Genomic DNA, 9902 nt, shown 5'->3' with positions numbered 1-9902 from the left:
GCGTACCCGAACCTTTAGTGAGGGACTCGGTAGATAATGCAGTATACTGCGCACGATTACATACCCGGCCCGGGACTCGGTGATAGAAGGGTTACAGTATACACGAGTAGAGTAGTAAGTAACCATATGCAATTTAAAACATTGTCCAAGACTCAATGAAGTAGTAACAACGAATTGTCATTTGAAAATCAAGACGATAGTCATATCACTCATTCCTCAAATATTACTATTGATCATATCAAAAGAGCCTTGGAAACCATAGGCATGAATCAAGATGATACAAAATAACTTATAAAAGTCAAGGACATTAACTACCGGAGAATCTCTTAGAAGAGAAATCATGAATCACCCTCAAGGCTCATATTAATCCTTACTTAATACTAAGCCATGCCGAAAGAAGGCTTTACATACTCTCTTATTTTCCCTTATGGAGTCATCATATACATATGTGCCGTGGAACGTGTTGTCCGATCCTTAAATAATAATATATATCATACTTGGCCCATCACGGGACTCGGTACCATAAATATTTCATCATAACTTATGTCAAAGACATATCAAGAGAGAAGAAGGGTAGATTTACTTACTTATGCCAAAAACATGCCAAGAGAAGGAAGGAAGCTTCACATACTTACTACTCTCTATCGTATAGAAGCCTTGAGAGGCAATAACTCAACTAGTATAGGAATTATACCATCCAGAAGTGAATAAGACTTATGAGTCATACTTGGAGTTCTATGAATGGAATTATCCCCACATTTCGTATATCAATCACTTAAGGCTACGACATGCCAAAAGAAAAGAAGATAGCTTTACATACCTTTTTTGAGATTAATTGAAATCCGGTTTGCCTTGATACCTCCTTAACCTATTGAAATGAAAGTAATACTAAGATTAATAGCCTTTCACTTTCCAATAGCCCATTCTACAACCACATACTAATAGGAGTCATTTCCTTATCCATTACACCCGACTAGTTTGTTACTAGTTTCGATGCTACGGAAAATCGGGCAGCATTTCCCCTACAACTTCAACATCCTCGAGATTTCAACTCGGCCAAAATATCAACAACAACAACTAACAGAATATTTACAATTAAATCACTTCAACCTTAGACAATACAAGCTCCAAACAACTAGTTCAAAACTACGATACCAAAAATAGAGTTTCTAGTTTCCATTTTGCAAAACCTTTAACCGTACGAAGAAGGGGTCATGTGGATGAAACCAGCAGCTCCCCCACCTCATTTAGAAAAATTTTAGTCCTTGCAATACCCCACCACACGACCAGCAGCAGCCTCCACCCGCACAATACCTCATTTCAATTATAATTTAACTATAACGATTTTAATTTAGATTGTTTCTACCGTCGAGCATTTCTACGACGTTCTTCCACTTACAGCAGCATAAAAGATGTATAATACACCCTATAACAACACCATAAACTTCAAATTGAAAGGAAAGACCTTACCTTTCCCAATATTGGCCAAAACTCGCCTGGAAACTTCTCTAGACGCGCTGAAATTGCGTGGACTGATTGCTGTCCGTTTTGGGCTGCACCAAGCCATGATTTTATACTATTAATACCCCCATATCATCTTGGTGCACCCTAGATAATTAATTCACGGAACGAAATCGAGGAACTCACCTTTTTTCTCTCCAAATCCGTGGCCTTCTCCCTCTCTAGCTCAAGGTTTCTTTTTCTTCTTCTCTCTTGTTGAACTCTCTTGAAGAAAATGACTTATGGGATAAGGATGAGGGAAATAAGTCATAAAACATATATATAGGGCACTTAATTAATGGGCTAGCTTTCCAAGACTTGGGCCTTTTTTTTTGTTGGGCCTCAATATTACTATTATATTATGAGAGCCCAAACTACTTATTGCAATTATTATTATTAAAGCCCAAAAGCTACACGTCTTCTCTCTTTTTGTAATTCACAAACTACTCTCCAAAATTCCCAATTTTGCCCTCGGCCTTCCTCCGTATTTCCACATCAATTTTTTCATGAACATCACACTGGTACAAAATAGAATAAACAAAATAAATCACAACATCATTCCTTGTAAATCAAAATTTCTTTCTTTCCAAATGCCCAAAAGTGCAGGATATAACATCCCTCCCTTCCTTAGAGCTGTTTAGTAGTGTTATAGATTATTCGACTCACATGGTAACTTCTAAGAAGCTTAAGAAATTTAAGAATGCGTTCCAAGGTACAAAGGTACGGGGTGTAACATCCTTCCCCCCTTTAGAACATTCGTCCTCGAATGTTAAATAAAACCTTCTTCAAAATCTTACACAGACTATAGGAAATATTCCTTTTTATCGCAATAACACATACTTTCATCAACTTAAGAGTTTCAGAAGTTGGACTTATCTGTAGACATATGGAATAGGTACGGATACTTGTGTTTCATTTCCTCTTTCACTTCCTAGGGGGTCACCCATCCTAGTACTACTCTCACCCAAGCACGATTAACCTCAGAGTTCTGATGGGATCCGGTGCGTTAGTGCTGGTATGATAGCCTCCATCCCTTAAGGTCTCCACCAATGGTTCCTCACACGGTCTCAAATACCGCGACTCCTATCTGTTTATTGCTGGCCTCGAGATCCATCCATCCCTTATGGGATCTCATTTGAAGTTTAAGCGTTCCCATTTACATATGATAGCGTCAGTTGATTTTCTCTTACGTTTGTGTTTCTATTGTCCGCTTCCCCCCTTTTAGGGTGTACCCATGTCATCCTTTGTTTATTTTCAACTGTTCATACGCATATGATTCTATTCCAACACATTTGATATATTACACCTTCAGTTCGTAGCTATCTATTCCCTTTTTCGTCCGATACTCATACTTAATTGATCACATCTATCTTGAGTGCTCCCTGTAGTAGTCCTTCTATTCTTCCAGTCCATATGATGAACCTGTATCTCATTCTCTTTTTATTCCAAAAAAAATCGACAGAGTTTCCTCTATATTCCTTTCTATTCCAAACCCGCACTCAGAAAATACCAGCAATACCATGCAAGGCCAACATATATATACATCCATATAATATCATATCATAGCCATAACGCCTTACAGGACCAACATATATATATATATATATATATTCATATCACAACCACACAGAGCACCCAATATCAACCACAGTATAAAATGACAGACTTACCTCGTATGTCTAAGTCGAACTACACTCGTTATACTTTTCTGTCTACTTTTTCCTTTAATTTTCAACTTTATATTTCAATCATATTTCAATCTTCTTACCTTATCCAGCATGCCTCTTTCACACCATTACTTACCTATATACTGTGTAGCTTCCAATATCATTCGTCACTTTTTTTCTGTCGATGTCGTTCTTCAACTGAAACCAAAGGTTAGTAAAAAAAAGAAAAGGAATTTCATTTCCTATGGCTGGCTCTATCGCATGATATAAGGCAAGAAAGAAAGATAACATCCTAAATGCCCTGTAGCCTCCTATTTATAGATGTGGTGTACAACACACCGATAAACAAGACTCTACTAGACACGGTCTATAGATATTCTGAGAAAGAACCGCTCTGATACCACTTCTGTCACGACCCAACCCCGTAGGCCGTGACGGGTGCCCAAACAGGACACTCACGTATACCCCTGCTAACTATAAGTAAACATGTCTCCTATTTGAGTCATAGCGTACCAACAGGCAAGACAATATATAAACCGACAAGGCTATCGTAACATATAGGCACAACCTTACACACAAACATATACAACCCACATACATGTCTATAGACCTCTAAGAGTAAGAACAGTAACATAAGGCGGGGCAGGGCCCCCACCGTACCCATGAACAAATAAATGTATACATCAAGAATTAATACCAAAACTAGGCTCTGGCACATTGGAGCGCTTCTAGACTACTGAGTGGAACTCCTATGCTGACGAATTCCCCGAATGTGTATCTGTACCTACGGACATGAACGCAGCCCCCCCGAAGAAAGGGGGGTCAGTACGACATATGTACTGAGTAGGTAAAACATAACATAGCATAACTGGAAGCATATCAAAAAAAAAGAAACAGGGGAATAAAATATCATATAAGAAACCTCTGTACCTGTACCTCGTGAAATATAAGAACATGCATGCTCATACTATACAATATAGCCGGCCCTTTTAGGGTCTCGGTGAATCATAACTGTAGGACCATCATAGGGTCCGGCGCCATCATCACCTTATCACATCACATCATCATCATATATATATATACATATGATACAAAATAACTTATAAAAGTCAAGGACATTAACTACCGGAGAATCTCTTAGAAGAGAAATCATGAATCACCCTCAAGGCTCATATTAATCCTTACTTAATACTAAGCCATGCCGAAAGAAAGAAGGGAAGGCTTTACATACTCTCTTATTTTCCCTTATGGAGTCATCATATACATATATGCCGTGGAATGTACGGTCCGATCCTTAGATAATAACATATATCATACTTGGCCCATCACGGGATTCAGTACCATAAATATTTCATCATAACTTATGTCAAAGACATATCAAGAGAGAAGAAGGGTAGCTTTACTTACTTATGCCAAAAACATGCCAAGAGAAGGAAGGAAGCTTCACATACTTACTACTCTCCATCGTATAGAAGCCTTGAGAGGCAATAACTCAACTAGTATAGGAATTCTACCATCGAGAAGTGAATAAGACTTATGAGTCATACTTGGAGTTCTATGAATGTAATTATCCCCACATTTCGTATATCAATCACTTAAGGCTAAGACATGCCAAAAGAAAAGAAGATAGCTTTACATACCTTTTTCGAGATTAATTGAAATCTGGCTTGCCTTGATACCTCCTTAACCTATTGACATGAAACTAATACTAAGATTAATATCTTTTCGCTTTCCAATAGCCCACTCTACAACCAAATACTAATAGGAGTCATTTCCTTATCCATTACACCCGACTAGTTTGTTACTACTTCCGATGCTACGGAAAATCGGGCAGCATTTCCCCTACAACTTCAACATCCCCAAGATTTCAACTCAACCACAATATCAACAACAACAACTAACAGAATATTTACAATTAAATCACTTCAACCTTACACAATACAAGCTCCAAACAACTAGTTCCAAACTACGATACCAAAAATAGAGTTTCTAGTTTCCATTTTGCAAAACCTTTAACCGTACAAAGCGGGGGTCATGTGGATGCAACCAGAAGCTCCCCCACCTCATTTTGAAAAATTTTAGTCCCCGCAATACCCCACCACACGACCATCAGCAGCCCCCACCCGCACAACACCTCATTTCGACTACAATTTAACTATAACGATTTCAATTTAGATTGTTTTGTACCGTCGAACATCTCTATGATGTTATTCCACTTCAAGCAGCATAAAAGATGTGTAATACACCCTATAACAACACCATAAACTTTAAATTGAAAGGAAAGACCTTACCTTTCCCGAAATTGGCCAAAACTCACCTCGAAACTTCTCTAGACGCGCTGAAATTGCGTGGACTGCTTGCTGTCCGTTTTGGGCTGCACCAAGTCATGATTTTATACTATCAATACCCCCATATTATCTTGTTTCACCCTATATAATTAATTCACGGAACGAAATCGAGGAACTCACCTTTTTTCTCTCCAAATCTGTGGCCTTCTCCCTCTCTAGCTCAAGGTTTCTTTTTCTTCTTCTCTCTTCTTAAACTCTCTTGAAGAAAATGAATTATGGGATAAGGATGAGGGAAATAAGTCATAAAACATATATATAGGCCACTTAATTAATGGTCTAACTTTCCAAGACTTGGGCCTTTTCTTTTGTTGGGCCTCAATATTACTATTATTATTATGAGAGCCAAAACTACTTATTGTAATTATTATTATTTAAGCCCAAAATCTACACGTCTTCTCTCTTTTTGCAATTCACAAACAACTCTCCAAAATTCCCAATTTTGCCCTCGGCCTTTCTCCGTATTTCCACATCAATTTTTCTATGAACATCACACTGGTACAAAATAGAATAAACAAAATAAATCACAACGTCATTTCTTGCAGATCAAAATTTCTTTCTTTCCGAATGCCCAAAAGTGCAGGATATAACATCCCTCCCTTCCTTAGAGTTGTTTAGTAGTGTTATAGGCTATTCGGCTCATATGGTAACTTCTAAGAAGCTTAAAAAATTTAAGAACGCGTTCCAACGTACAAAGGTATGGGGTGTAACACGACCCAGGGCTATTTTTATCATTTTTCCTCGAATTCCCATGCTTAAGGTAAGATTTCTACTCCCTAAACTCATAATTTGATTCCTAAATCCATAAACTTGGATTGGTGATCATTGGGGAAGGATTTTAGACTAAAACCAATGGTGGAAAATAGGCCTAGGGTGGGGTTAGTATCATGGGTTTTGGCTAGGAGGGGAATTATGTTATAATTCTTGTGAATTAGGCTATTTTATTAATCCTTGTGTATATGTGACTTATTTTTAGACCAAGAACTAGTAGAAAGAACCCGAAAAGGGAAAGCTCTTGCATCTTAGAGTGGTTGAAGCTCAAATTTAAGGTAGGTGATAGTTTTATTTGCCGTATGTGTTTCACGTACTTGTTAAATTGCGTCATGGTATGTATATGTGTATATGAATAGGTAAACATGCTTGATTTTATGTGAAATGATCACTTATTGGCCTGCTTTGTGATGAATCTGTTCTTGGTGACATAATGTTGAATACTGAATAAATTGTGGTTGTTTTTGTATGTTGAGATCAGGTGTCACGTTCCGATATATAAATTTGATCGGGTATCCCGTTCTGATATATATTTGGATCGAGTGTCATATTTTGACACAAATCTTAAACCAAGTGTCACATTTCTATATAAGTTGAGTGCTTGTAGGTCTCATGAGAGGACCCTTATGTGAAGTTATATGATTTTTAGGTTGTTGAATAATGATCTTGCTGAATATTGTTTGAGATGACACTGGTTAAGTTATTCTATATATATGTTTATTATGTTGAGTTAACTTATCCATAATACGTTTACTGGCTAGCCGTGTGATCCTATCAGTACACTGTTGATTTTGTGTACTGATACTGCACTTGCTCTGTCTTTGTTAAGTACATGGGCATATTCAACAAGCTGGAGAGAGACCTTGTTTAGAGGAGTGACCTTTGTTCGAGTTCAAGAATGAGTTATTCTTTCAAGCTGCCGTGAACTCTCTTAGTTCTAGTCCTTCTTCCTAGACTTGGATGTTCAGACAATTGTTTATTTATTAATTATTTTCTTTTGTGAGTTGCACTTTCTTTCTAGACTTGTTAGTTTCAGAATTTTGATATGATGGCTTTCAGTTCCTAGGATATCTCTGTATGTTAAGTTCGTTGACTAGATAGTTTTCCCGAGTTTATAGGAACTCAGTGTTTCATAATGATTTAACCTGCTTTTTCATATTTAAGTTGTTATATTTTACAAGTATTGTTAGTTTGGGCTGTAAAGATGGTTCTCCTACCGGAAGGTTAGTGTGGGTGCCAGTCACGACGGATCAGAGTGGTGACATTTGGTCTCTCCTTATAATGTTATCAGTTTGCATCCACAGTCACCCTCTCTCGTTCTTCCACTATTGCAATAAAATTTTAGACCCTTAGCATATTCCTCCTATTCTTTGAAAGATCAATTTTCAGGAATAAATGCCAGTCATCACCAAACAGCACCCACCACTCACTTATCTTGCAACAGCGAACTACTCCAATTACATCAATAAACTTTGTCTATGAAGCCTCTAATGCTATCAGATGGTGCCGATAACTTGTCCATGGCTACCTCAAAAAAAACATCACACTCAACAATAAGAAAAGGATACGGAGTTCCTCCGAATACAAGAAGGACTCACCAAATAACTGAAAAGAAATAATCTTCAACGATGCATCTGTTGAGGAACTCTAACACCTATATCTGCATCATAAAATGATGCAGGTCGAGTGACGACAGTACATAGAATGTACGAGTATGTGAAATGGCAGGAAAGTAAGGAAAAATATCAAGAAACTCCTCTCAGGAAGACTCAGCTCAGAACTCAACATCATCTCAATATTAATATGTAATGCAAATCTAAAAATAATAATAAGCAATGCTTACTCAGTTGGGAGTTTCTCTAACCGACAACCATCACTTATGAGCTAGTGATAATACAACGAAGTGATATCATTGCCATATTCATCCAATACATTGCCAGGGTAAAGGACATCACCATCTTGGATCCAATCATCAAAGTCCTCTCTTTGAGATTTAAGAGGCATAACCTCCATCCTACGCTGTCTACGTAGTTCTGGGGTTTGAGTCAATTAAACTCTTACCCAACTCGATGCTCAATACTACTCCCAAAATATGTGTTCATATTAACCTCATCATCTAGTCTCATTGGACTTTAATTTAAATTATCAAACTCATCTCATTACCTCTTCATAAATAATTATACTTCAAAAACATTATTTACATCTTATCAAAACATCTTACTCAAAACATCATTTAATCCAAAGAATCAAATTCATTTAAACTCAATTATTTTGCCCTTTTAAAACTCAATAAAATACATATATAGTATTGATTCAAATCACTATTTTTGTCAATGATTATTAAAAGATAACATCCTTACTCAAAACATGTGTAAAAATATTCATGAATATCAAATCAATTAGGGTTCATGGTAAAATAGCCTTGAACAATAATTTCAATAATATGAGAGATAAAATTAATAATAATCTCAATGCATAAATATATCTAAATCAATAGAACAAGAATTAATTCATTTAGAATTCAAGATTTGGATAAACCTCAACTATAACTCAATTATAATGAATTTAAATAGTGGGTGCATGGACGAACTCAATCCAATGCTATGAAAGCCTTACATGCCTTAAATTCAAAGCTTTACTCCGAATTAGAACACTCTTAGACTCCTAGCCTTTTCTTCTCACCAGAGTGTTTTGTGTACTACCCAGAATATAAGAATCACCGGAATAGTATTTTTATACTACTAAAACTAAAACTATATTTGAGAATGAGTAAAGAAGTGTATAGAGAGAAGAATTGTTTAAGAAAGCTTGATGACTAAAATGAGAAAATAAGGTGTGTATTTATAGGTGTGAAGGAGAGACCTAACAATAAATAAAAATAATTATAAAGGATGATCTTGAAAATTCAATGGAGGATTTTGATGTCATGGATGATGTCAAATGGTTCTAGATCTTTCTATGGTAGGCGAGATGAGCTCTCTTTTAACGGAATACCCTTTTTCAAAGCTGCATTTGAACAAGATAAATTCCCTATTAGGATTTGGTGTATTCATAAAAATTGTAGATATAGAAGTATAGTTTCGTGTCGTTCAAGAATCAACTAATTTGGAGTATCCTACATTGAGATATGATATTTATTCTACAAATACTTCATTTTTTCACATCACTATATCTTGCAAAGATTTATTTATATGATCTGCTTAACCTCCGAATCTTAAGATATGGTCTTCATGAAAGTTGTAGGTAATGATGTTGGATTTATTTAGAAATTTGAATCACCTAATGTGGACTAATTTATGAAAATTTATGCCTAAAATACAGAAATAGTATCATTTTCATCGAGAATTAAAATACCACATACAATATTTTAGGGGGTGTTACAATATCTCCGCCTTGGGATCATTCGTCCTTGAATGAAGATGAAACTAGGAGACATTAAGAAAGAATATCATCAAGACATCAATTTCTCAAAAACTTGACTAAAATTCAAGAATACACATCGAATCAAAGGTAGGAGTAAGGAATATTACCTTGAACATCATTATCAGAAGGCACTAATAGATGAGGATATTTAGCCTTCATATCTTCTTCAGCTTCCCTTGTAGCCTTTTCAACAAAT

The 9902-nt window shown here is 36.3% G+C and overlaps 1 pseudogene; it reads right to left on the bottom strand.

Annotated features, from left to right (window-relative positions):
- Window positions 1–2420: 2420 nt before the first annotated feature.
- Window positions 2421–2521, bottom strand: LOC129904568 (5S ribosomal RNA; annotated as a pseudogene).
- Between the last annotated feature and the right edge of the window lie 7381 nt (window positions 2522–9902).

The sequence above is a fragment of the Solanum dulcamara genome, chromosome 1, assembly GCF_947179165.1.
Source record: "Solanum dulcamara chromosome 1, daSolDulc1.2, whole genome shotgun sequence".
Taxonomy (NCBI): Eukaryota; Viridiplantae; Streptophyta; class Magnoliopsida; order Solanales; family Solanaceae; genus Solanum; species Solanum dulcamara.
Note: the sequence above shows the minus strand (reverse complement) of the source record. Positions and strands in the feature narration are given on the sequence as shown.